The 25,940-nt window shown below is 37.5% G+C and overlaps 1 protein-coding gene and 1 long non-coding RNA gene across 9 annotated transcripts in view; both read left to right on the plus strand.

The window, feature by feature from the left end:
• LOC116449947 overlaps positions 1–23,893 on the plus strand; it is a 47,560-nt gene extending 23,667 nt beyond the window's left edge. For 2 of the 8 annotated variants that reach the window (XR_004242602.1, XR_004242596.1), the window contains exons 3-8: positions 4,216–4,309; positions 4,551–4,676; positions 5,830–5,925; positions 10,318–10,450; positions 15,815–15,939; positions 18,029–20,291. This is a non-coding gene — a long non-coding RNA (uncharacterized LOC116449947). Of the gene's footprint in view, positions 1–4,215; positions 4,310–4,550; positions 4,677–5,829; positions 5,926–10,317; positions 10,451–10,588; positions 10,681–15,814; positions 15,940–18,028; positions 20,292–21,150 lie in introns of those variants that run through there. The other 6 variants (XR_004242603.1, XR_004242600.1, XR_004242597.1 and 3 more) reach the window with 6 other exon arrangements.
• A 147-nt stretch (positions 23,894–24,040) lies between these two features.
• The window catches only part of ESRP2 (epithelial splicing regulatory protein 2), a 46,362-nt gene continuing 44,462 nt past the window's right edge, over positions 24,041–25,940 (plus strand). Inside the window, exons 1-2 of the mRNA XM_032121924.1 lie at positions 24,041–24,347; positions 25,624–25,742. The gene's annotated coding sequence lies outside the window, so the exon portion shown is untranslated. The remainder of the gene's footprint in view (positions 24,348–25,623; positions 25,743–25,940) is intronic.

A 25,940-nucleotide genomic window follows, 5' to 3' on the forward strand; every position in this document is an offset into this window, starting at 1 on the left:
ATCCAAGCCAAGACAATGATACCAAGTAACCCAATCTACTGCCTCAGGACATGAGTGGAGGTCAGGAGGGCACTCCTTTTAATGCCCCAACATTACCTGAATCTCAAAAGAAGAGTTTTGTTTGTGTTTTTTTCTGAGTAGAATTCACATTCTTAGCAACTTTAGATGGTTGGTGATACTGGGCAAGAAGTGCAGTTTTGAATTTAATATTAAACGTTACTGTAGAAATTTCATTATGCCTCATAATGAAAGCCAAAGGTAAGAATGGGTTAGAGGGGATGCATTGACGACCTGACCGCCAGCAAAGCCCTTCTGCACGGCTCAGAGAGGCTGTGTGTGAATCCTGGCTGTGCTGTTATTATTCCTGGTTTACAGTCAGGAAAACAGAAGGTGAAGGGAGGTACCCAAGGCTACACAATGAATGTCATTGTAAGAGTGAGATAAGTGTAATAATATATTACCATAGTTAAATAGAGGTCTAACGAAATTATCGTCATATGCTGCAGATGGGCAAAACACTTCAAAATTTTATTATCACAATACTTTGATTTTTTCATCAAAGTGATATAAATTCTATAGGAACTTACACTACTTAGGTATGTACATAGATAAACTTCTTAAGGAAGGAAGACTTCTTAAACTAGCATGGAATTTACCTTAGTAGGGTTTTCCAAGTAGCTTCCTAAATTGAGAATAAGGCAGAAATAGTAACAGAGAAAGTTACATTAAAATAATACATTAAAGTTTAAAAATTAACATTTCCTCAGGGTACAGTTGGAATGGCTGAAGTATATGTTAAAGATATGAATAATTGCCTTTATAGACAAAGTTCCCCACAACTTAAAGTTTTATGTTTCGGTTGCAAAGGTCTCTAAAGATGTTTTAAGCAAAAGCAAGGAATATGTAGTCTCAAAGCAATCTGAAACAGCAATTTTAACCTGGAAAAATCATTTTGCAGAAACTGAAAAATACCAGTTTTCAGAGTGAACACCTACATTTTAGGTATTTAATTTCAACATGTCTCAGAGGTCAGACTGGAATCCCAGGTTATTTCTTACACTCACAGGGAAGATCATACACAAATAGTCGGTTTATATTCATCACAGGTAATCCCTTCTTTTAGAAATGAGCATAGAGGCTGCTGTAAGATGTCTTAGAAGCATGAAAATGTCTTTTTAGAATTATTAATATATTTAAGACCCCTGTTGTATCATCCCTGATTTTTACAATCTGAAAGTGTATTTTCTGGTATGCTGTGTCATGATTTGTGATTTTAATATCAGGCCTCTAAAATTATGTTTCAAATTGATTATATATTTTCCACGTAGATGTAATGAGCACAATAGCACAGGACAGAATTTTTGTAGATTAGTTTAATTTTGGGGAAATTATACTTCAGAGAAGCCAAACAAGGTGAAGGCCACATCTCTTATACATTCATCTAAAATGGATTTCCTTCTCAGTCTACAACATACTTATCTCAGGTATTTCCTTAGTTTCAGGGATTTGTCATGGACTGCTTTCTTCGGGAATCCAACTCGGGCTGCACATTATGCATCACTGTATTTAGAAAACACAATCCCATGAGAGTGCAGTTGTGCTGATGTGTTATTCGTGCCCGCAGCTCTCCATTTCTCACCCTGTTACTCAGCACGTTGGGCTGGGCGGGTGCTGCAGATGTCACAGGACTTTTCACTGAGCTTCATTTTTATGTAACACACCTACCTCAGTGCCTCTGGCATTTGTTTCTTTTAGAATCTACAGTGTTTACATATTCACCGGAACACAGAGAAAAATGATACCTATTCAGAAAAGGTTTGATGAGCTAACAAATCATCATTTAACCTTTTGCTCAAGCAACACAAGGAGCCAGTCAGTGCACAGGAAAGGTTTGTGTTTGTGTGCGCGCATCTGTGCGCGTGGACAGACCCTGGGGGATATAGGGAGAGCTTGGTGTACAGAAGGTGTCATATTTTCACAGTATAAATAGATTGTTTTACTAAAGTCAATCAAATACAGTTGTTACAACAGCAAGGAAAATCCCGAATGTGCAAGGAGTTTGTTCCTGCAAAACTCTTGCATGCACTATTTCCCCTCATTGACTTTAATATGACCACTCCCAAGCTTAATTTTCAGAGGAGCCAGAGTATAAAAATTTTCCCCAAAAGAGAGCTAGTTTCAAGGGACTTTTTTCTTTTGGAAGAGTTTCCTAAAGTGTATTTACTCTTCCTGATGAGATCTGTGATGTCTACAACAGTTTCTTTATGCATGTAGTCTATTGCCATGTGCATGTGTGATTGAAATCTGAGATCCGTCTGCTATCTAAAGATATTGGAGAGTTGTAACTCCCGGAAGAAAGTAATTTTGTATATTAAAGACAAAAGGCCCAGCATGGTCACCCAGCCTGAATAAGTATATATTTTGCACAAATTCCTGTTGGCTACCAAGGTATCATAAAGTCCAGTTTTGTGCAGTAAGAGCACATAACAAACTAGAGAAGGAACAGGTTGTAGAGCTTCTGCAGAGCATGTGATGTGCTGTGGGTTCACACCCTGGCATGGCCTGCAGTAGCTTGTTTGTACATCTGTACCTACAGGGAGTAGAATCCTTGTCTCACTTTTTGCTTCAACGTCATTAAATAGGGGCAAGCAGCCTGGATATTAGAAATAGAAAAAAAGTTGTAAATTGGCTAAATTTAGTCTGAATACCATGCAAAACCTTCCTGACTAAGGTATATCAAAGTATAAGGTATATTAAAGAATCAGGGATTTTTTGATATATAACCAAAGGCTCTATAAACAAGAAAACAGTGAATACCAGTGAGAAATGAAAATTTGAAAATGCAGATTGTAATCTATTTGCATAATGTAAGGTTTTGAGTCTAAAAATAAAACTCAACAGGATTCATGAGATTTGCGTTAAACCTGCAAGTGTATAAATCAAATACTAGCTTCCTCTTGAAAGAGTGTCATACTTTCAGTAGTATAATAAAAAAGAAGTGCTGTGGAGCAGAATAGCACAGGAGAGGTTGGCAGTGGTGGATATTCCTAATTCAGCTTTAATTAAACTTCTGAGGAGATGATTTGGTTAATATGAATAAGAGACCTAAGAATGTGAAGATACAAGTTCAAGAATAGTAATAGCACCTCCTCTGTGAACATAAAGGATGGCAGTGGCACAGTTCCCTCCATCTAACTTTACGTATTTAACTAAGGTGCTTAAGTTATGACTTAAGGTAAAAGCTAATTGTTGCCAGAAAGCACTTACCTTTTCCCTGTGCCCTCTCCTGTAACCCTCTCTGCTCTTGGCTACGTGATCCCCCTGCTTACCTTGAGCCACCTCTGGAGCTCATCTGGCTGCAGATTGTTCAACCTGATAAAACAACAGAAGTTACCTTTGCCCACCTTCCAAAGTGTACATTTTTCCCAAGTTAGTGAGTTTTGTTGCCTGACCTTGAAATGAATCAGATAAACTTCGGAGGCGACACAAGAAAGATGTGGGGAGAAAAGAAAGAGAAGCTGGAAAGGTGGGGACAGGACTGGACTCCAAGAACTGTTAATTTGGCTCAGCCACTTGTCACTCTCTGTTCTCCCTATTTAACCTGTAGAAAGAAGTAAGCAGTTCCTGAAACATGTGTAGAGGAAGGTCTTATTTGTCTATCAACTATACTTAAAAATAAGGAGAATACTTTCCCAATTAATTTTCTTAAACTAAAGGTTTAACTTCATGTGTTATAAATACCCTGCCTTCATCTTCCTTACTCTAAATCCAGCCTTCACAGCAAGCTGGAAAATATTCTATGGCTCTCAATGACTTTTTTTCCATTGTTAATCTTTTCCGTTTGGCATCTCTCTCTAAAAACTCCTTTTGTTTACATTTCCAGGTGTGGGGCTTTAAAAAAGAAAAATTATTTTTTACTTAACTTATTCACTCAATACTTAATTTGATGTTTTCTTTCGGTGAATGGCTTTGTTTATAATTCTTCCCATTCCATCATTTGTATTAACAATATATCTTTGTTCTCATTATTAGTCTTCTTCTAGCTGCAGAATCGTGTTTGCATTCTTCTGTAGTTGCTTTGGCTACCTCTGCTTGAATTTTCTTCTGTGAATGCTGTTTGCTATTGGACAACATAGTTCTCTTTACAATTGCTTGCTTTCTGTATAACATTTAATTTGGAGTATTTTTCCAATTACATGTTTGTTTCTATTTCAGGTTTTTTTTCCCAGGAAACAAAACAAAACCAACCACAGGTGGTGGTAAAGGAGCAAGACTTCACTAGCAAGTAGGAAAAAAGCCTCAGGGAAAAGTAAGAGACAACACTTTTTATCACATCAAACTTGTTCACTCATTTGTTTTACCCCTGTCAGGTAGGCTGAGTCAGAGATTTGACTTTTCCTGGTGTTATGGATCTAGCCAGATATTTGTTTCAGAAGATGCTTCAATCACCCAAGGGATTTTACTCTCTCCAGTTCTGTAGCATCTTAGATCTGTAGCTGCACAAACAGGAGACCCCTCAAACAAACAGTGGTGTGTCCTCCTGCCCACAGGTGACATAGCACAGGTGCCTCAGAACAGATGTGTGGGAAAAGTTCTGGGACCAGAGGCTGGAGGGAGCCTGGGATGATGACTGAGAGGTGGGAAGAAAAGGGAAGTTGTGGCACTGCCCAGCAGAGGTATGGAGGGCTGTATGAGAATGTGTGTTTGAAAGCAGTTGTGGAAATCTCATTTTAGTGCATGAAACTTGATAGGTCTGAAGATTACTTACAGATTTTTCTATATCCGAGTTGCCTATCAGATAAGCATTCTTTCTCTCTGATTTTACAGACAGAAAATGTAGTATGTAAGTAACCTCTGTACAGTTTTTTGGAAACACAGGAGGTAATTTGGAAATAGAGTCAACACTTTCTGACTTCATGGCAGTTCTTTCCACATTAGATTGTGTTTTTGTGTACTTGTTGTTTTCTCTTTGTATCTCTCTCCTGACAGTTGTAACATTCATATTACATTAACATTCATATTTGAAACTTGAGTTTGAACCTTTTTTTCTCCTACATCCATCTTCTTGTTTCCCCTTTCCCTTGTTTCCTTAGCCACATGTTTCAGTCATTCAAGTCCCCTCTTTGAGGTGTTTTACAGCACCTTTGTCATATTGGTGCTTAAGGAAGGAAACTCACAATATCAAATATTTGAAGAAAGATGGGTTTGAGGTACTGCAGCAGCGAGGCATTAACACAAGTTCTGCTAACCCTGTGTCTTGTAAAAAGCTATGCCTTGAATTTTCCTTCTGTCATAAGTTGAACTTGTGAATGAAAACAGCCTCATGTGGTATTTGAAAACAGAGGCTATACCAGGAGAGAGCTGATTAATTCTGTTCAGTATTTTGTATGTCTGTTTTCTCAACTCTTGTCTTCATAAATGCATGACATCATGCACAAATTGAATAGTCTTTCTAAACACATAATGAATTTATTTTGTGACTGTCTGTGAATCGCCCTTCAACATTGTGAGAGTTACTATTGCAATAATGAAGTTTGTTATTTGTAAACTATCTCTTGACCCTTGCTGAGTGGCCCAGAAATGTCAATGATTCACTGCTGCTAGGAACAGCCCTTTTCCAGTGTGTGTGTGTGTGTGTGTGTGTGTGTATGTCTGTGCACAGAAAATATATTAGAAATCAGGTATAAACTGAGTTTCTGCTTATAAGATTCAGGGATTCATTATTTTCTTTCTTGCATAATATAATACAGAATCACATCAGTTTGTTATGGTGAAGCTTATTTGATCTGATGGAGTTTGATCTATTACATTTCCTTTCCTGTTTTGCAGATGACCGAATTTTTCCCTTGGGATATGGAGTGAGGACTGAAGTATAGCAGCGAGCTTTGGCTCTTCAAGTCCTTTGCCAAAGTAAGGCAGATAAATGTAAATTTTGCTATGTCTTACTAAAAGCTTTAAGGAAAAAACATCTTTGCTTCTAAATACAGTTAAAATCACTTTGGGTCTAAAAAAATTTGAAAAGGTGAATTGAGCACAGTGATTAGGCAGCTTTGCTTCTGGCACATGGAAATTACTTAATACAACCACAGTATCAAACAGAAGAGATACAGCAATAGTCAGCTTTCTGTCCCATATCTTCAAACAATGCATTGAGATTTATTTCAGTCAGTATATTGCAATAGCTGCAGCAGCTAATTTAGTGGAAGAAATAAGAAAGTGGAAGAAATGACACAGAGGAACAAGTCCAGTTATTTGCATACTTAGTAGACTTCCTGAAGCTGGAAGTAAAGAGTGTTTATGGCATCAAAATTCCCTGCACACAACCTTCCTCTGCACCTTAACTGGCAGTTTACTGTAAACACCAAAGTATCAACATGTCTTAAGGTTGGATTTTAAGTTGAATACTAATTAATTTGAGCAGGGTTTTCTAGATTTAAGGGATAGTAGGAAAGACAGGTTTGGGCACAAATAAAGAGTCAGCAAAAACTGGCATCTAGCTGAAGTATTGGATGATAGGTGAAAATGATTGTGGAGGACCAATCTCATTGAGGCCTGTAGATGTAAGGATTAAATGAAAAGATGTTAAGAAATGAAAAGATGAAAAAAATGAAAAAATGAAAGGTGTCAACAGAACTTCTGACTGCTTTTAACGGCATTTCTGAAAGATGTAATTTAAAATGTGTATGACCAGTGTATAAATTGGTTTTGTACCATTCTGGTTAGTTTTGGTAGTGTTCTGGTTGCTGCCAAAGCAAGAGCTGATTGTGCACAGCCACTCCACAGAAATGTTTAAGAAATCAGGAATTTGCACCATGGATGCAGTTTTTTCTCTCAGTGACAAAAACAGTCTAAAAAGTTTGCTCACTTTGTACCCCTATCCTTGTCCTTGGTAGTGATAGTGCATCCATTCGGCAGATCAGGGAAATGATCAGTTTTTTAAATAACCCCTTTTCTTAGGGTTAACTTAACCCTTAATATCTTAAGAAAAAGGGTGATTTTTAACACTGATCAGTTACTAGGCGTATTTCATTATGCAGCCCCACAAACAGTTGTGTGAACCATTGTATCAAAGCCCAAAATGGGGAGAGGGAACTCCTTAGACAGACTTTGCCACAGAAAATGCTATAGCAAGTCAATATAGATTTTTGTTTTGCACAGCTTTTGAGTGTAGAAATGTGCTTTATTGTTTCTGTGGAAGCCACTAGAAAGTAGCAGATATGTCAGGAGGGTTAAGTCATAAATGTAACTGATAAATTGATATCAAGATGATCAATCAGGTAACTACAGAAAAAGAAGCAGAACTGGAACACTACTTGCATGATTTCCATATAGATACCTTCTGTTTTCTTCTTGGTATATTTGCAAATAGACCATACACATTTTCAGGTATAGTTCTACAGGTTATTTCTTTCCACTGGCCTCTAAAATTGTATCTATTCCATTCAGAAGCTTAAGTAAGTGCTTCATAATCATCACAAATAACAATCCACAAGTTTGAACAGCAGGAAGTATAAGAACAAATCATTGCTAGTGAGAAAGTTTCTCTAACTGGAATCAGTCAGTTTTAAACTATGAGGTTGGTTACAATCCAGTGTGTCACTAAAAATTTTTCATAGATATCGCTCACACTTCAGTTTTTTTGATGAAAAAAACACCTGTCTGAACTGGCCCTTTGATTTTCAGCATCAGCAGAGAGATGAAGCTTAAAGGATGTGGAAGTTAAATCCAGCCTGGACTATTATACATTATGCTTTATTTCCTCTGTAGACAGATTCAGCCTTTAAGAATGTAATTTTACACCACTGAAAAGCTCTTTCTTATATAGGTCTTCAGGGTAGGATAAAAAATATGTATAATAAGTTGCATTTTGTTAGTGAAGGCTCCATGTATGCCCTAACCAAGCCTTGGTGGCTGGGAGGCAGATTCCTGTATTATCCTAAGAACAACATTAGTGCTTGCAGTCACAGCATGTGTTATCTTACCCATGCTCCCCCTCATCTTTATTGGGAAGAAAGGAAGAAGAATGGACAATGCTTGTGGTTTGACTGGGGATAAATGGCAACCAGAAAGAAAAAAAAGGGAATTTCAACATTGCCAAATAAACAAAGGACACAAGCACATTTGGGTTTTTTTATTCCAAACCACAAAGTTCTGGAGGGTGAACTCTTGTGTTGCCCAGATTAGAAGGATGTAAAACCTTGACACCACCATTCTGTAGAGAAGACTATTGAAGAGTTTTTTGTTCCATGATCCCATTTGCATCCCACAATTTCTTGAGAGTTCAGATATTTAATCATTTTGTTTCTCAGATCTTGGATGACAAACTTTCCTAGTGCTTCCTACCTTGTGAGGATATCCCAGTCTACCAGTCTGGGACACAAAGAAATAAGAACAAAGCAATGACTACAGAAATATTCTTTAACTTAGCACAAATAAGACTTCTGAAATCATTTCAGGATTCTGGATTTATGAGATATTATTTCAGAACGTTATTAAATGATCTAAAATCATGAAGCTTTTGTCACCCAAAAGCCATTTTACATTTTGAAAAAAAAAAAAATCACAGCCCAGGATGTACTGAGTTTCAGAAACTCAAAAAGATGACTTTTTTTTTTTTAGGGATTTAAAGTATCTTTGGTAGAAGTGTAAAATCTTGCAAATTTGGTTTCCCAGTTTCAGAGTATTCCTTTAGTCCATTGTTTTGATCTCCTGAAAATGTGCCTCAAAGAAATAGGAAACCTTAGTCTTTCTGTTAGTGGGATGGCAGGCTTTGCTGTGAATGTGACTGGGCATACCACACATATTTGCATGCTGACAGGTGGGGCAGCTGTTCTCCCCTCGGGGCAGGGTTGGTGGATCTCAGGCTGTAGTGAAAACATGCCCGTTGCACTTAGTAATTAATTACTGCTGGGAAGAGCTTCAACAGTAGTTTTAGGATGCAAATGCAGAGAATCAGCTGAAAAATATTTTCTCAGAATCCTACCCAGGCTGAAAAAAATGGTTGGAGCTTTTTGGAGTTTAAAGTTTTAGGTTGTCAGAGGAACTATTAAGTAGGTACTTTAAATATAGCTCTTTTTTGCCGTGTTGGTCACTAATTTTTACGTGTGAACTAATAAATATGCTGCTGAATCTTCCTTTCTTGATATTTAGTGGAAAAAGCTGGTACTAAAAGTTGGAAAAAATTCATTAATATCAGTCTATCATCACAAAATAGTTAGATAAGGGTTCGTCAATTTCAGAGCCCAAAATTTCTGTGTAAACTTGAAGTTCTTTACATTAAGTTTTCAAGCTAACAGAATATTAGAGCACCAAGTTTATGTATTTAAACATAAACAGTGGCAACAATTACAAAGCCTTTATAATTAATTTTATAATTATAAACAATGGAAACAATTTTAAATAATTTGTAATTAATTTTAGAATTAATTTTTTCATTATTAATATATATTCAGTCTTTCATATGCCGGACATTTTTTATATAATATTAACTGTGCTGTATAAAGTGTATGACTGTTTTTTGAAAGACGCTAATTGAGATCCCCATCTTCCCCAGATGATTATTTCCCCGGGGTCACGTCCAGGTCTCTCAGGTAGCCTGGGCTCTGCTCGGTCGGGAGCAGTTCCACAGCTATTTAAGATGAGCAGGATGAACTCTGCCAGCTCAGTGGTAGCTCCATCCCTCCCATCCTCTGCCATCCACGTCCTCTCCCATCCATCACAACCTCTCACTGAACAAAACCCTGGAGCTGGAGGCTGGCTCACACTGCTGCTGCCCAAGGACCACCTCTTTTAGGAATTAATCTTCCAGTAATAGGAAGTTTTATTCTAATTATTGATTTCTAAATAAAGATTTTTCATTGCTAGAAGAATTTCTCTGTTAAACTCGAGATGCTAAAGAAAGGCCCAACAGTTTTCTCAATGTTCTAGGCAAGATGACATTTTCAGAGCATTTCTCTGAGCTACTCCCTGTGCAAGGTGTGAGCAGGTACCTGCTGCCTCTGCAGCACACGCAGTTACGGCCATGGGTGGCTCCTTGGGGAACCGCTAGAGGCTGCTCAATAAACACAGCCCCACCTTTGCCTCTTGAGGAGGACGGATGAGATCATGTGTACGACTGAAGGAAAACATTCACAGAGCACTTACCTAAAAGACAATATGTTCTTCTTGGATGGAATAGTGGGGAAATATAAGAATAGAAATTCAAAAACAAACAAACCAACCCATCTTTTCTGATTTCTGGGTCATTTTATTTGCTGGTTGAAATTGTTAATGCTTGAAGACAAGCTTGCTGACTGATGCTATTTCTATTACACATAGGCCATTATGCTTGAGGAAAATGAGGGGTGGAAAGAAAGAAAATTTGCACACAGGAAGAAGTTAGAACTCCAGCAAAAATATCAAGGGATTTCATCCTTGTCCACCCTAACGAATAACTGCTGAGGAAAAAAAGGTGTGTGTGCATACATACTTGCATAATTTACATTTTAAATATGTGTGTATATATAAATACATATTCACGTTGTTGAGGAAAGATTTTGTAACAAACCTGTCCTCTTGTCTCCATCATCCACTTGAGTTTCTTGTTTAGTTCAGATGAGAAAGAGAAACTTCCTGCTAACTGGAACTGCTGTCTCTTCAATAGCTCAACCAACACAATGCTTCCTTTTGATCTTTGGTAAGGTAATACAGGGAATTTCTGTAAGTATTGTACTAAACCCCGAACCCCTAAACTTCAAACATCATCTAGGATCTGCCCAGATAAGAACAAAAACTACATAGGTGACATGAGTTCTGATAATCAGAATGCACCACATCACAGAAATTAATTGCATGTACTGGAATCTAGAGACAGATTCAAAGGAACAAGAGGTGAGAAGGTATCATATGCAAATGTGGGCTCCAAAATGGAGCTCACCAACTCCAGACACTTCCATCAATAAATTTAGTGTTGTGGAGCTGAAGGATCAGTAGTCAGAAGGTTACTTGTAGCTCAGTGCTGATTCATCTAGGGTGTTAAATGTTGCATTAGTTAAGCAACAACAATTGAGAAAGAAGCTGTTTCTCAGAGATTAAGAGGTGATGGGGAAGACTCAATGGCCTGAGGCTGCTTTTGTTCTTAAAAGATGGGGATGGGGAGGAAAATGCTGCGTGGTATTTATTCATGAGAAAAGCTGGTTAACAAATGGGGACAGGATATTTATAAAATTACTATTCCAGCCATCAGATGGGAGTCTTTTCTTGAAAGCCTGAACCACTTCGTAGCTGACTAAAGTTACACTTAAAAAAAGGAGCTGTTTCAAAGGGTATGCCTGTTCATAGTGCTATAGATGCATGTTCAGAACTATCTGAAAGGAACACTCAAAATACATGTGGTCGTGCATCTGATACATTGGAAAGATCTGTCCTTCATACCATCTGGTTTTTGTGATATTCTGGAAGAAAACACTGATATTCTTGTTCAAGATCAATTTCTGTCTCAGGTATTGATGGTATAAAAAGTTTAACGATAGCGCTGTACTATTCTTTTTCCTCAGCTTTTTCCTTCTTCTATGCTCTAGCTGTCACTCTCGAAAGACTTGAAAATGTAAAATTCCAAATTTGAAAGACCCAGAGCCTAAAGTAGCTGCTGTGGGTATTTCAAAATACTGCTAAGTAGCTATGAGTGCATGACCCATTAACTAATGAAGAATTTGGCTGCTTACTGTTTATTGTCACTTTATTCCTTTGTCTCCTTCTGTACATATATCTGAAGTACATTACTGTTCTGTCTTTAGATCAATATGGTTTGTACTAAACTGACTAGAATGTATGCCCGAGCACATTAGTCAAGGAATTTCCTTAAGTCTGTGATTACATTATTGTCACACTAAAGTATTTGTTTGAAGGACCCTGTAAGGGCATGATATCATGACGATTCCTCTTCACAGCAGTACTTGTGAGAGCAGCTTATAGTTAAAATGGCATTTCTGGCCCCAACCAACAAAAAGATTGTGAAACTGCAACTTAGTTTGACTAAAGAATAGTTAGGGAGTCAAGGCTTCTGAAAGTTGCCAAAAAATTTTACTTGCCAAAATGAGTTCTAAACTCCTCGTTACAAACACAAAATCAGTTTTTTAAGTTGTGTAAGTAATGAGAGGGAGGCTGCATCATGGCTTTGGCCAGTCTTATGGTTTGCTAAAAGGAGACTCTTTTTTCTCCCTCTTGACTGTGGCCCCTCTGTTTACATAGGCTCTGGCAGTAGTAGAACTAAGTCAGCCTGGTTGGTGATTAAAAGGGGTTTTACTGGTGAATTAACAAGTGGTTTTGGCTCAGCCAGAGTCTGACCACAGCTACAGCAGCTACAAAGAGATGGGATACATGAAGCTGGGAAAAAGAAGTGTGGGGAAAGAACAAGGGCTTCCCACTCCTGGCAATGCCAAGCTGTTAAACCAGCTTAGCTGTAGTATTTAACTTCAAAAGTTGTGTTCAGAAGCTTTACCTGAAAAGGCATGTGTCAAATCTCAGATTTTTCTGAGCAGAGTTCAGAATTCAACTCAAATTTGCAGGTGGTCATGTGAGCCTGTTGTCTGTTAACTATTCAAACCATTAAAATTTTAGAGTTAGGTATCATCTCAATATTAAAGATTTAGAAATTTCCCTTGGTTCTACGATTCAATGAAACAAAACACAAAGAGACTTAAACACCCTCAGCCAGTTTTGCAGTCATCTTATAGGGCCCACTAAGGGGAAAAATGGCAGAGCAGTGCATCAGTTCACTATGAATTTAGCAGTTTCATAAATTCTAGTCCAGCATTCTCTTGGCAATGCTGCTGAGACTGTTGAATATGTTGTCACACATAACCTGTTGATCTATACTGGGTCTGGAAATGTTTTCCTTACTCCAAGGTTGAATAGGTCTTTGCCAGGCCAGCTATTTAAACATACTTCTGTGTTAGCTAGTTACAAGTCACACAAAATAGGAAAACTGTTAGCTGTAGGCCACATGAGAGCTGGATTGTGTTTTCCTTCTGGATCATAGCTTGACACATGATCTACATAATAGAAAATATTCAAGCAGAGGATGCTCTATTACTCAGCTGTGACAGTTAATGTAATAAGGATGAAAGCTACATGGAACAAATAAATGAACATTTTCCATTTTTACCACTTAACATACAGGATTTTTACAGTGTTTTTATTAACAGATATTTCTAGTTGCTGAATGTTCTTTTTGGTTTTTTTTTTTTAACTATACTTCAAGTAAAATACTCTTGATTTTTTTCGTTCCTAACAAGTTAAAATATTCTTTTGTTCCACCTGCTTTATTGAGACAAATTGTACAGTGGTGCAGGAGTATGTTTGTCCTCTTGCCTTGGGTTTATTGTGCAGTCACTTTCCAAGAACACTTTCAATGGTGACCTAGTCTGGGTGGGCTATAAAGAAAAATGCCTGTTTAAAAAGGGAAAGAGAAAGAACATCCAAGGGCTCTTCAAGGCTTTTGTCTATCACCTCTATATTATGAAAGTCTTGTATCAGATTCCCACATGTCATTATTATGTGTATATAAACATACGTATTTTATACTTAAAATTGGATGAGTTTATTATCCTGTGGTTTTCTTTGTAGTGCAAAAGAAGTGTGAGACTTACTACTGTTTGAACATGTCTGCTGTACGTTTTAGATACATCTACTTGTTTTGATATTCCTCTCCAGGGTAAAAAATTCAAACTGGCCCAGAGAACACACAAATGTGGAGGGAAAGGGAAAAGTCTAATCATTGGGTAAAATTTGACTGTCATCTTCCCATGACATTACGGAGAATTACGAGAATTCAGTTGAAGGAAGCAAAGAGAAAGGGGAGGCAAAAGATGTTGTGAAACTGTGAGCAGAGATTTCTTTTATAATACTTTGTAAAACAAACAAAAGCTAGAATTTCTTCACATGAAATTCGTCATGTAAGATTGACTTTGCAAGTCTGAATGGTGTTAGATCAGTGGTCCAACTGTAAAAGTAGTGAAGTAAATGTTACTTCTACTATTTCTTGAACAACATACAAATTAGGATTATTTTTTGAATGAGTACAGAAGAGAAAATTCAGTATGAGACGTTGGTTCAGTTGATAACCACCATTTGATTTGAAGGTGAAGCAGTAACTGCAGAGCACTGCTGTGGGAGACTGTCACTCCCATCTTGTAGAGCAGCTCATAAAAGAGGTTCATAGTTACACAGAAAACTGAACAGAAATGCAGCCTTCTAGAGCATATTTGACTGCATACCTAAGCCAGTGTGTGGCCTTCCAGAGATTAAATGACAGTTATGTTCCATTCCAATATAATTCTACCCTTTAGCAGTGGGCAAAGGACACAGTTTTGGAATGTTCAAAATGAAAATGAAGGCAAATGTAACAAACCTTAAAAACTGCATAGCTTTCTGTGGTGGAATAGAATGCATCTAAATATTGCAAAGGAGTAGGTTACATTTAATATGACACTAGCAAGGCATTCTTTATTCAGAATGGATCCAGGGTAAAGGAGGTATAATATGGCTAATTTATATATAAAATAATGACAATAAAGCTTTAGCTTTAACTTTCAACAGAAATTCACCCATGTTCTACTCGGGACTAGTAAATGAATTTTTACAAGGCCCAGGGGAGTCTTTTATTTGCTGACTTCTATTGAGCCTGGTTAACAGGAAGCATTGTTGAACTTGAAGGCAACAAGTTAGCTCTGTGCTGAATGCTGCCCTCACATCTGATACCTGTCATGTCCCAGTGAAACTTCTTGAGAAACTGGACAAATGCTAAGAAATCTTTTGCAGGAATGCAGTTTATATCACATTTACAATCTTTGCATGCCCTAGGAAAAATTCAGTCATGATCCAGCTTTGGACTAAAGCCTGATACTGGAGTTGACTTGATATACACAGAACTGGTTTGTGTGTTCTTCATCAGTGGCAGCATATCCTCATCCCTTTTCAAAGGCCCTGTTGAGAAGATGTCTTCTGAATTATGGCTAAAATACAATTTCATGCTATTTTCAAATAGGAACAAATATCCTGAATTTCTGAATCCTCAGAGAAACTTCTGCCCGTCATGGCTTTTGTTATATCAAGGATATCAAACTGAGGCACATGAACTGCAGCTGTGGCCATATGTTGGTGTGTGTACACAGAGCAAGGAGTGATGAGAAAAAGAGAAGAGCTGATACACCCCTCCTATGCAATACTTGTTATTCATAACCAACGTATGAAAAAATTGCATTGAGTCAAGCAGTTCAGGAGTAATCCTTGCTGTTCTGACATGAACTTCATTTTATTAGGTGTTTAAGGTGTAGCCTTATGCAGAGTATATGACAACAGCATTATCCAAATGGAAAGCAATTATTAAGGGCTACACAATGAGCAACAGTTGCATAGCTATAGTAACTTCAGAGTGAAGCTGCTTAAACATGAAGGCATTGCTGGGAGGGGTGGAGGAAAGGTATCATAAAGAATCACTTTATGTGAAAGGAGCATGTTTCTCCTATGCAGTCATTCCTAAAAAAGGTCGTATGTACTGCTGGTAGGAAAGTGATAGAGTCACACTCAAATCAAATGTGAAATTAGGTGCATAATGGCCTTACAGCTGATGTGAATTTCACACTACTGAGATAGTTTTTCTTTGAAGTGTTGCTTCCTTTCACTGGGGAGCAGGGGGAGACAGTATTGTTGTGAATGATGTGTGAAATATGTATTCAATTTATACTTGTAATACTATTGTGGGAAACCTGTGATCTCTACAGACATTTGATTATTCTGCATTGCTATATACTCAGCTAATGTTCTGCATTTTCAGATGCTTGAGAGAAAGGATAGAAAAATATGAACTAAAAGAAGATAAAAGAAGTCAGAAATGCTAAACGAGAACAGATCAAGTATATGCCTTTGGCCCAAACTTGAAAACTCTGAGGGAACACAAAGGTGAGAAAAGGAAATGAATATGTAACAAGGGAGTTATGTATATGTGCATATAGATATACATCCATATTTGTCTGTAATGTGGGATCATGTGTTTTGATGAGCTTGCTACCCAAATGTTAATGTTGCCTTGTTTGAAAGATGTATTTTTATTGAGGAAATAGATTAGGAAACTGAACTTTTGTGGTTTGATTCTTTGAAATTTGATGTTGAAGTAATTGAAGCAATTCAAACAGTCTATGTCTTTATTCTCTGACGGGCTAAAGAAACTAAACAAATAGATCCCTGAGCTCTGATTTTCCTTCATATATAAACAGTGCTTTTGAAATTACTGTCTTTTGTCTCACTCAAGGACAGTAGATCAAATAAACTCCTTAGTGTTTCATCCCCATACTGATTTTTCTTGATACATTACAACATCTTGATACATACATTTTCTTGTTTCATGTAAAGGTAGTGACTCTGGTTTTATGAGTTTAAGAGCATTCCAGTGGACATCCTTTCCATCAGTATTCCTAAACCATTGTACAAACCATCGTGCCCAATGCCAAACCAAGTTCCCTGTTGAAATATGACAAATACTTTTTGTCATCTAGCCTTGATTGTATTGTAGAAAGGCAAATGAAGACTGAAGAGAACACATTTTATGTTAAATAGCAGCATTTGATAATTAATATTTGTTGCCCAAGAACCAGGAACTGTGGGCCTGACTTGCAGAACTGTTGGCTTAATAATCCCTTTTCCTGAAAGGGACTTAACACTTTTTGTCAGTTGTCATACACTATTTTTTTTCAGCTGAGACTGTGTAATCCTGCCTGCTTAATCCCCATATTACCAGTCCCCTATGATTTTTCTAAGGAAGGGGTGTTTTCTCTTCTACATAAGAGAAATAACAAGTCTCTCTTACACAGCATATTGTCTACACAACAATGAAGAAGTTACTGTATGACTCTGAATAAGGGTGTATAGTGGTTTTGTAAATCCCTTTGAGCCTGATCTTGAGTAAGGCAACTAATCCCAGTAAGAGGGTATTGCTTCACATGAAATCCTTGCAAAGCTGTGGAATCCGTACTTCCACACCAGTTGCCCAGGCTGTTTGCCTACTGGGGCTTTGGTTGCTACTATAGATAAACTGTGCAAGTAAATGAAACTGGCTGTTATTTTACATCCACTAGTTTTGTTTCATTGTGTGTATGCTCACAACCTCCTTCTCTGCCCCCAATAATATATTGTGGAGAATGGTGTCCCTTCAAAGCAATGAAGCTGCATCCTCAAATGCATTGTCTGTCTCCTACAGTGCTTTTAGGCCTGTGCAACAAGTTTTAAGTCTGTAAGAGAGAATCATTTCCCATTGCATTTGAGTCTACAGCATTCTACTGTGCATTGCAGATTTCATTCTCAGAAAAACAAAAGTGGCAATGAAGTAACTGATTCCAAATTTGTAGTTTTCTATTATTGCCTGTATTTTCCTCTGTATAGAAATCCTGAAGGAAATTTGCACTAAAATGCTGTTGATTTTCTGTCCTTTCTTATAAATGCTAGGAATAGAAAATACTTTCATGCCCATGAACCAGAGGGTTCTGATTAAGTTCCCACAGAATACAATTACTCACACCTACTCCACCTCACTGCTGCACCAGTTACCATCTTATTAATCATCACTGCTATCCACCCAAGTCTTAGAAGCTGCTGTCATTTGTAACATGTCACAAAAATTCTAAGAAATGTTTAGTGGTAACCTGAAGTCCCATTTGCAGTATGCAGTATAAAACAAAAGATAGTTTTATATTCTGCATCAGAAGGAAGGATAAAGGGGGAAATCTATGAAATGGTGGGACTAATTCATCAGTAAGAAGGTTTCTGGTATGAGTATTCGGTGTGCTTTAGGCATTTTTAGACTAAGTTTCAGCAGTGAGTTCTGTGCTTAGATTTGTTTTATAGTACTGAATGTGTGTGTGTTTAAATTTTGTTTCTTTAAGTAAACTATGGTAAAACCCCCAAACAAACAGCAAATACAGCTTCCTGAGATTGATGTAAATACTGAGCATCAACAGGACTGACAAATCCTTTTATATAAAAATTTAAATTACAGATGAAGCAGAAAAAGGAGGATGTAAGTGATCTAGCAATTATACCATGATGCTGCCTCAGAGCACCAAGAGGGTTGTTTACATATATTACAAATAATGAACCCTTACCCTGTGTGCTGGAGCTACCAGTCAGCCTACAGCATCTGTACCAGCCCAGAGGGATTTCAGAGGAACCCACCAATTCATTTTCTTCTAGTCACAAAGCAGGCACCAATGGAAGCTCTGGATTCAAACAGATGAAAGGGTAAGAAACATATTATCACCATCACAAACATCGAATTCTTCTGAAAAATATATCTCATGGTAAACACTTCCCCAAGACCTTGTGTGAACTTTTTAACAAGGGCATAAAGACAGGTGGCTTTGCCAGCCAGGCAAGATCTTAAGATGTAGCTGTTGATGGTTTTTTAACCTCCAATTATCTCTCTGGAGTAGAGGAGACTGCTTTTAAGGCTGCACAGAGCAGGAAGTGCTAAGTGTGTTCATAAAGGTGTGGCTTAGCTCCCTAGCAATTCCTTGGCAACAGGGGCTGCTAGCCTTAAGTAAAACAAACAGGCTTTGTGGAAATCAAAAGTTGAGAATGCAAGCTGTTCACATCTCTTTGATTAAAGCAGCCAGTCTTTGATTGAAGGTGGTGGACTCCACCTTGTTCTCTCAAACCAAACAGATTCACAAGGTTTGGATAGATAAATCTTGCACTTTTGATAACCGTGCAAAATACAAAATGTTTTTTAAAGTCATTTTTGCAAGATGTGCGTGGGAAAAGGAGAAATTTGCACATAAATTTATCAAAAACTTGATGTTCTATACCTCCTCTGACAGGGATTCCTGCATAGATAGAATGTAATCCAGAGTTTTGAGAGACAGGAAGACCTGGCCTCACAGTCTTACATCTAATGTCTGTATAAAGGTGTAAAATGCTGCCCATCGTGACTCATGTGTGACAGTGACAGCCGGCCTGACTGCCCTTAGTGAGGCTGCAGGTGTTCAGCGGGAACTGGCCCTAGAAAAGCTTCATGTGCCCTAAAGCCACGCATTCATGACACTATCAGGCAAAAGTACCCCTCTTGTTTGCCCATTCCCATGAGTCACTGCCTTGTTTTTGTCAGGATAACTGAACCAAATGAGGTAATGACTCCGCTTTAGAGAATAGAGGAGCAGATGGACCCCTCAGATTCCCTGCTCACACAAAGCAGAGCACTAGAGTATGGAAAGGAGTAATTAAAAGTTAAAGTTATGTCCTAGACATCTACTTCACCCAGAGCCAGAGCATTATTGGTGCGTTCACTCAAGTCACTGCAGAGCCACTCCCAGAATGTGCGAGGCAGCTTCCTATTGTGTGCCCCAGGGCTCTTTTTCTTTTCCTCACCACCATGTATTTCAGTGTAGAAAAGGCAAAATATTAATGTATGTTAACTGTGTCACACCATGATCGAAATAATTACTTGGAGAAAACAAGGAATGACTGAACACAAGGTGACATTTCCTGTCAAACAAGGGTGTGCCACATTAGGAGAGGGTTATGGAAAGGAGGTGAGGTGGTACTGGCACTTATGAAACAGCTCTGTCAGGGTATATTATCACAACTCCAACTTGCTGGGAAGGGAATTGCACCTGCTTGCCATGTGCTTAGTTATTATCTGTGCTTATAAAGCAATTCTATAGCTGTTAAGTGATAAAATGCACTGAATTGCATCATACGGAGTCTTAAATTTAAAATTTCTACAGTATGCCAAAAGGAATCATCTAGGTATACCTGTCCTCTTTCTGTCTGAATATATTTACTGACTGTGCAGTATGTTTCTTTGAGAATGTTTCTTCTCAGGAAACCATATCATTCTCCTGTATCAGCCAGATGTATCTGTAAGGACACTACTTCTATCCTATTTCCACTGTATATTCCACAGTGTGTAAGATCCAACATCAGGCCAAAGGAAGAAAGGTAGTTGTTTAATCATGCTCAGAGGTTAAAGTGAGAAGAGCGTTTGTTGAATAAGTCAGGGAAATTTATTTGAGTGAGAATTTGATGACATGATTGTAACTATATAATACAGTTGAATGTGAACTAGTCTTCCATGCAAGCAATTGCATCTAGAGATGCTGAAGAAAAAAATTAAATTTTTTTTGCAAAAACTGTAGTTGTCTTGTCAAGCTGCAAATGGTAGAGTAGAAAATAAACTCATCTAATTTTCCTAGAAATTGGCATTAGTTCTGCTAGAGGCTGGTAGCAATGCGTCAGCCTTAAAGTCTTGTACTTTCAAGAAAGGACAGTGAAAACAGAAATACAAAAAAAAAGTTGTATCAGAGGTCTGCTGCTTCTTTGGGCAAATTATCCCATCCTTGTGTTGGATAGAATAGGACACAGGGTGTGTTTGAAATCCCTGTCAGATCTGAGGTATGTAACAATTGCTGGTAGGAATGAAGTGAAGCAAAATAGCCATAAGCAAGATGAAAGATCAGGAAATCATTGAATGATAAATCCTTTCATGTCTAGTTTGGATGCACATAATTGCATTCATCAATTTATTATACAAAATGCTTCGATGAAATGTTTTTAAAGCCTAACTACTTCAACAGGTGGTTAAGTTTTGCTTATGTTTTGCATTTATATTTTACTTCTGTTTATACTGTGGTGAGAAAAAGAAGTGTATTAGCATATCTCTATGTGGAATAAGTTTAATTAAATTCTAATGAAAAAACAGGTTAAATATCAGAGCAGTTAAATCAAATGGGAATGGAGTATTATAGGAACACGCCCTCCTTTTTTATCAAGGTTTTTATGTCAGCTGAGAGTTTGTGGTACAATCTGAATAAACAGACAGAGATTAGTAATTTCTGCCAAGATAATCTCATGAGGCCAGTATCAGCCAGTTGTCAGCAAAGCTTGAGAAGATGTAACCTGTATAAATTCATCATTAATTGTGTAAATTTTACAGTTGTTTTTCATTGAATAACTTGGACTTCCAGTATACAGTCCTTTGTATTTGATGATCAGTTCTTTCATCACTGCTACATTACATCAACTCTCAGTGAGAGCAATGTGGAGCATGCAGATCTTTTGATGTAGATAATGGCCTTTACATTTCTTGTGTTGTCTATTTGTTTTTTATGTTTACATGCAAAGGTGACTGGATTTGGGTGACTGGAATCCAATGTTCCAGCTGGCAGTGGCCACTTCTCACTTCAAAACTTCAGTGATTTTGTGGTTCAGTGAACTTCTGAGAACTTCCTAATTGTACAGTATGAATCATTTATGTGTGGGAATACGACAGTCTGAATACCACTGATTCTTTGAAGGAGTGTTGCGAAAGTTTTCTGAAAGGGTAAAGGACTACTGAATTTCCTGTCTTGCTACTCTTATGACTGGAAGCCTCTGAGTTGGTCTGTTAAATATAAAGTACAAAATGGCCCAAATTAAACGCTTCATGTAGACATCAGGTCATTCTCATTTTCCATTATGAGGAGTTGAAATCTTGATCTTTCCCCAAGAGGATATAACTTTATCCTGTTGAACTGTAAATGTGTAATTTTAGATTTTATTGTTTATAAATTAAGAAGATGATTCTATTTAATTGCATGTAAATACTAGTGAATAACAGAGAGCATTTTGGCTTTTAGCTATTGCAGTGGATTGTGTTACCAATTTACGTTTTTCCTCTTTCCACTGGGGTGATAGTGATGGTACCAAGGATGGTGGCAATGGATTTTTTTTCCTTTATAATTCACTATAACAAATAAATCACTAGATCAACTTCACAATTAAAAAGAGAATTTTTTACTGTTGGAAATGCTGCCACACTGACCCTACTATATCCTTTCAATGGGCAAAGAGAGAATGGGTTACTATACAGAAGTGTTTTGATCCAAGACTGAACATCAGTCTTGCTTAAAAACCTGCCACAAAAAGAATATTTTCCATTGAACTTCTTTTCTCATATTATACTGTACCTGAGGCTAGTAAAAAAAGTAACCAATTGCAATGAAAATTTCTTAGGCAGGTTGTAGGGGCAATAAAGCTTCACACAAAGTCAATTTTCAATCACAGATAAGGTAGATTGAAAGGGTCAGGAAATACTTGCATATTCATCTCATTAGGTAACAGAAATTGTATCACATGGCTTAAAGATCCTGTCTCAACTAGTTGCAGTGAATTATTTAAAAATTTAGCAGTGAGATCAGATTGGCAACCAGGAGAAAGTTTCTCATCAGCAACGCAGTGCAGCGCTGGAACGTGTCATCCATGGAGGTTTCCAAGACACAGCTGGCCAAAATACTGGCTGGTTCACCATAGTGCTGGCAATAATCCAGTTCTGGACAAGGGGACTTGCAGAGGTCCCTCCCTGTCAGCAATCATTTCAGTGATTCTAAATCCAGAAAATTCTTTAGTCAATTATTTGAAGGACAGCATTATTTCCAATGAAAAATAAAGGAAATTCAGTTTATTTGTTATGAACTGTTAACTTTGATGTAAATCTATAATAATATTTATGAAAGACACTACTATGCATGCATGTTAGATTTGTCCATAAGTTTGGTAGAAAAGTAAATGCTTAGATTTTCAAAAGCCTGATAAGTGTAATCTGGAGAAATTTGGCTAAACAGCTCACACCAATACTCCAGTGGGAACTGAGCATGTATAAAACCTTTGTAGGATTAAACCACTGGATTGATGGTCATTCCATAAAGAAGAGAAACTGTGTAAAGTAATAGGGGAAGTAATTTCATTTTTATTTCTCTTTATAGTCACCAATGTTATGTTTTAGTTTACCTTTAAGTCAACAGAAATGGAATTCCAACTGATACAGGATTCTAAGTGAATGCTTCCAGTGTGGCTTGATGGTGCTGGTATCTGCAGGGTGTGGATACAATATTGCTGCTAGCAAGAAAATTCTTGCTAGCAGCAATATTGGATCCGCAGCAGGGTACCAATCCATCAGAACCAGAGTTCTGAAGCTCTTCTGCAGATTGCTGAGCTTTTGTGGATATCTCAATGGAAATTATTTCAAGGCTTCTACAGTGCATTGTAATCATGGGAGACCTACCTGGCAGACCAAAAAATCAGATTTCTCCAAACATCTGGACAGCAATCAAAGAACACTGCTAAGCACTTGTTCCCATGCCTTTTCCCACTCATTGCTGTTAAAGAAAGGATGCCAGAAAATTCTTTACATATGGGTTTATGTTTCAGGAGTTACAGTAAGCTCCTCCTTCAGCAAATATTGCTGCAGTATCTTATAATCCAATCCAGGAGCCAAGGACTGAATGGGTATGAAATCTAAATGTCTTCTCACATTTGCTTACAGATCACTTACAGATCTTTTACTTCCAGTGCCAGTTCAGTTTGGAGATGCTGAGGCATGCAGAGAATTTACTACTATCCCTATTGTGCAGAGAAACACCAAGGCTCCATACTTACTCGATTTAATATCTCTGTTTCTCAAAATCGTAGAAAAAATTAGAAATTAGAATTAGAAATTGAAATTAGACCCAACTTCAAAGTTAATTCACTTTTTTCAGGGTGTTTTAACCCATCTGACAGGGTTAAATATCATCATCATTTTCCTCCTTTTAACTGATGACTAAAATATTCATGAGGACAAATAACTTCTCAATATCATAGTAGTTTGGAACAGAAGATTGACTTCCATGTTCCCTGAAAGGTAATTGAGGTATTTCTGTAGATCTAAATGCAGCCAGGATATTACTCCAGATCTCATGTCTCAAAGTTTCATACTCCTTTTATTAGACTTCAGCAAAAGGACTTCAGTCATCAGGACATTCAGTTCACAGGAATTTTTAATAATGTAAAAGAGATACTTCTCTTCTCTTCTCTTCTCTTCTCTTCTCTTCTCTTCTCTTCTCTTCTCTTCTCTTCTCTTCTCTTCTCTTCCCTTCCCTTCCCTTCCCTTCCCTTCCCTTCCCTTCCCTTCCCTTCCCTTCCCTTCCCTTCCCTTCCCTTCCCTTCCCTTCCCTTCCCTTCCCTTCCCTTCCCTTCCCTTCCCTTCCCTTCCCTTCCCTTCCCTTCCCTTCCCTTCCCTTCCCTTCCCTGTATAGTAAGAATGAAAATGCCACTACAGATTTATCCATTGCAAGCACAATGCTTTTAATGATTCTCTTCAGTGTTCTCATGGGATCTAACTGTAAAAATGATCTATTTTCCAGTTTTAATTGCTTGATTAATAAGAAACAAAATAATCACAGTACTAAGCTTGCATAACAATGAATGTCCATCTTTAAAATTTTCTTCTCCACCCGGTTACATTACATGGAGCCTACCAGCAAACACCTCTATAAATATGCCTGCCAGGATTAAAGCTAAAGGTGAGCAATAACTCTTTATTTCAGCAAGATCTTGGTTACAAATTAACCTTTCTATGCTCAGTGTACAAGGGCTTGTCCCACATGTTTTTCAGGAACTGGATCCTGTTGCTGTTCTGTTAAGAGATACGATGTCATTCTTTTATATTTTTTAGATCGATAACATTGGTATAATTCAGGGCAGAAAATGGGAGAGTTGTGGATAAAAGGTGAATGAGGAACCAGATGCATAATCTGATACTTTGAAATGTGTGATTGCAGGAAGGCCAGCATTTATTTAAGGGTTTTCTTTAAATTTTAGAATATATTTTAAGTTCATTTAGCTAGAGTAGGTCAGATAAATTAGTAATAGTAGGATTATATGAGTCAAGATAGTCTAAAAGTAGAAACCAGATGGGCTTTCTAGGAAGAGAGGCTACATTTTATGAGATGAGCTAATATAATTGTAAAAAGCATAGAAGCTTTTGAGCTCACCAATGTGTAGATTTCAAGTTAGTTTTCAAGGGTCTTTGGCATTTATTTGAGGAGGACTTTTTTAATCTGACACATTGCTCTAAGTCAATTATAACCCTTTTTCTTTCACCTTAAATCCTAAAGACAAGTACATACATATTGGCATTCTCTCTTTCGATTCACTGGAGCCTGTGAGCATATGTGCCAACCTGGCCAAGAATTTATCATGTGTATGATCATCTATAGAGATCTGCTAATTAAAATCCCATTATGTATGAGGTACTCACGTATTAGGGCTACAAAGTGACATCCTCATGAGGGCAGCTAAATTGCAACAGCTGGGTACTTTCTTCTGTGAACATAGCTACAGTTAAAATCTGTATTTACACTTAATCTGTGTTTACACTTATGCATACACTGCCTGTCTCCAAACACCCCCATAAATATGTGAGTTTGGGAGGGGAGGAACAGTTTGGGAAAAGAGGAACAGTTCTCACACTTGCAGTCAATGCATTTTTATGGTTCCTATTACAGACTTCAGGGATAAGAATCATCCCTTACTCAGTAACAGTCTGTTACACTGTTTCATTACCACTATATCCAAAGGTTATAACTAACCAAAAGGAATAGAAATGGGTTTTTATTCTACCAAGGACTTCTAGAAGTGCATTGACAGAGAAAAATATAGATGTGGCATAAATTCAGCAATGCTAGCAAATATAATGCTGAAAACATTTTAAATATATAAATATATTCATGTTACAGATTAAAGTTTTCATCTCTGGTTGTTTGGGAATTTGCTCTTTCTGTAACAATGTATTTTCAGGATGATTTCCCAAGCAGCTGCATGAGCTGCAGAGACAAGAGCTGAGAGGTGTTTAACAACCGTCTCGTGATATTCAGTGAGATGCACCTGTGCAAAGTTTCCTGCATGGCCTCTGTCAGGTAAATACTTGTAACACATGAATTCTAAGATACTTCACATTGGACTGCATCCTTGAACTGTAGTTTATTTTCACTGAAATAAAAGGAATTAGTCTTGCTGGTGGTGTTAGCATGGGGAATCAGTGTTTGCCATAAGGAGGAACACAATAACTGCTATAATTAATCAATTATAAAATTGGAATGTTAAAATAAAATGAG

This window comes from Corvus moneduloides, chromosome 12 (assembly GCF_009650955.1).
Source record: "Corvus moneduloides isolate bCorMon1 chromosome 12, bCorMon1.pri, whole genome shotgun sequence".
NCBI lineage: Eukaryota > Metazoa > Chordata > Aves > Passeriformes > Corvidae > Corvus > Corvus moneduloides.